Raw genomic sequence first — 2,680 nt, forward strand, 5'->3', positions numbered from 1 at the left:
CCACAGTGACACAGCTGGGCAGGGACGGAGCTGGGCTTTAAGCCCAAGCCCCCCAGAGTCCAGGATCCATGCTCTGTCGTTGTACCCCTCCCTTAGGACTCATGGTATCTTTGAGGCAGGGGACAAGCCAGAAATCAGCAGAGACCCCAGCTTCTCCTCCCCCTTCTCACCTGCTATGCCATTAAGCCAACAGCCCAGGGGTAGGCAGGGGTCTGGAAGGCATTTGTCCAGGGGAAAAACAGAGCTTCAGACATGAAGGCGGGGGAGAGGGGGAAATCATTGAGTGAGCAACAGTTAACCTTGGTGCGTTATTGAGAAAATGCCAAGGTGGCAAGTCCAGGTGGTGACAGGGCCCCGGGGGCCCCACAGGAAGGATGCCTATCAGATTGGCAGTGTGATGCGGGTAGATGCTCCCCGGAGATAGTTAAGGCTGCTCTGTCTGGGAAGGAGGGCAAAGAGAGGCTCCAGCTGGAACAGGCAGCTGCTTGTCCAGAAAGTCCCCAGCGTTAGAGCTTGCTGCCCAGCGAGCTTTGGGCCAGAGCAGGTCAAATTTCTGATCCCCATAGGCCAGACAGTTGTTCGTGACCTCTAATCTAGGAGGACACACAGGATACCGGGGTAGAGAGGTGATGGTCCTGGAAAGAGAGGCCTGTACAGACACAGGCAGACTCTCTGTCTCCACGCTGACCTGTGCTTGGCCTCAGGGGCTGTGTGTGTGCACGGGCACATGATCCTGTGTGAGTGTGATGCATAGGACAATGTCTCTGCGTGCGGTTGTGTCTCCTAGAAAAGACAAGGGTGGGCAGGTACGTGTATCAGTGACTGTGGCTGGGCACGCTGACATCCATGGGACTGCCTCTGCACCTATGGACTCTGAAGGGGTTATGGCCTCCGTGGGTGGTTTCATGGCCACAGCTCAGCAGAGGTCAGCAACGGGGGGAGAGCAGTTGGCCCAGGCAGTAAGAATGTGACCATTCAGAGAAGTACGGGCTATGGGACCTAGGAGAGAGGGTCTGCTCTGTCTTGAAGAAGCAGGGAGGGCTGCCTGGAGGAAAGGGCATTTGTTTAATAGTACCATTTTCCTGAGTCTCTTATCAGACAAGCCTGAACCTGAATGTGTGGAAGTCTCTATTGCCAGTCAGTCACCCAGCATGATGAGTCACGGCAGCTAACCAGTCTTCTCTCGGGAAATACATATATGTGCTCCCAGCAGGCTCAGTGTGTGTGTGAGAGAACGGGAGTCACCAGGACAGCCCCCTGGCCACCGTGGACTCCTGGGCTTGGTGTTTTCAAGTAAAGTCTGGTGGGTATTTCCCAGCTGGACCAACCTGGCTTTACACACATAAAACAGAAGGCCACCCCCCCCCCAAAGCTGGGCACTGTCCCTGTGGCCTGAGCCGGTGGGGACAGCAGAGCTGTCCCTGGGGTGCCCGAATCCCACTGCTGGCGCCACCTCTCATGGCTATATGATTTGAAACAAGACCTCCCAGCAACCTGAGCCCAAGTCTCCTCATCTGCCAAGTGGAGATAGGATTCCTCCCATACCTGAGTCATGCATGCGGAGACTGCGGTCCTGGCCCTTAGTAGCTGTGCGACGCCGAGCAAATCACCAGGTCCCCTGAGATTCCGTTTGCTCATCTGTAAGACAGGGAACATAACAGCAAATAAGATAATGTAAAGAAAAGCACTTTATATATATTTTTTCAGATCGCCTTTGAGAGAAGTCACCTGTGAAGTGGAAAAGCTCAGCCGGTTCTCAGCTCTTGACCCCATCTGCCGCCCCTGGCTGGACATTTCTCAGAAGTCCTGGGTCTCTGGGCTTTGCCTTCAGGGTGAGGAGACCCAGACAGGGCCCCGGGACCCCACAGACAGGAGGCCCAGGGACCGAGCCTGCCGGCTGAAGGCACTGGCCCGTAGCTCCATTGCTGCACCACAGTGATTCAGGAAAAGGCTGACAAGGATATTAGCAGTGTGGATTTTTTTTTAATCCTGAGCCCAGAGAAAATGCACGGTCAGGAATAAAGGCGCCCAAGAGAACAAGGAGAAAGAGAAATAATCAGAATTAGCCTGTGGGCGGGCAGCAGGATCAGGGGCTACTGAGGCCCACAGAGGGTAGGAAGCCCCTCCAGGACCCCCAGCTGGGGTGGCGTCCAGGGAGTGGGCAGGCCTGGCTAGGCGCATGAGGGGCGCAGTCCGCCCCAGCCAGGACCTGGGCCGAGTGGAGCCTAGCAAGCAGGCGCAGTGGAAGACAAAGAAGCCTTCTCCAGGTGAGTCTGGCACCCCCTGGGGCTGCCGCGTACCCCTTGCTCTCCTGCAGCCACCAGACGGTGGAAAGGGTCCTGGCAGAGGGCTTGTGTGCTCTGCTCCCCATTGTTCCCCGGGGCTCTGGATGTGGGTGCTGGAGTTGGGGGGCTGCCAAGACGCTGCTCAGATGCGACAGAAAGGCTGCAGAAGCCTCCCCAGCCAGGAGGCCCTCGCACCCTCCTTCCCTGGAGGCAGAAACGAGAGGAGGACGACAGAGACCTCAGGGCTGGGAAAGTCCCTGAGATGCTCCCCCCTGGCAGCGGGATCCGGTGCATCAAAGTGTTCCAGGAGGTGGTCCCCAGCGCTGCTTTCAGAGCAGGAAAGAGTGGATTTCGATGAGCTGGGACAGAGAAATCCACTTTCATGGGCAAGGGAA

General features: G+C 56.9%; 1 long non-coding RNA gene across 1 annotated transcript; it reads right to left on the reverse strand.

Moving 5' to 3' along the window:
• Window positions 1-547: 547 nt before the first annotated feature.
• On the reverse strand, window positions 548-1,922 carry LOC118985899 (uncharacterized). Its single transcript, XR_005066224.1, has 3 exons — window positions 1,729-1,922; window positions 1,546-1,638; window positions 548-783 (listed from the first exon to the last, which is right to left on the reverse strand). It is a non-coding gene; the product is annotated as an uncharacterized LOC118985899 (long non-coding RNA).
• Window positions 1,923-2,680: the final 758 nt, after the last annotated feature.

The sequence above is a fragment of the Sturnira hondurensis genome, unplaced genomic scaffold (assembly GCF_014824575.4).
Source record: "Sturnira hondurensis isolate 20B ecotype Veracruz unplaced genomic scaffold, ASM1482457v3 Scaffold0004136, whole genome shotgun sequence".
Classification (NCBI taxonomy): Eukaryota; Metazoa; Chordata; class Mammalia; order Chiroptera; family Phyllostomidae; genus Sturnira; species Sturnira hondurensis.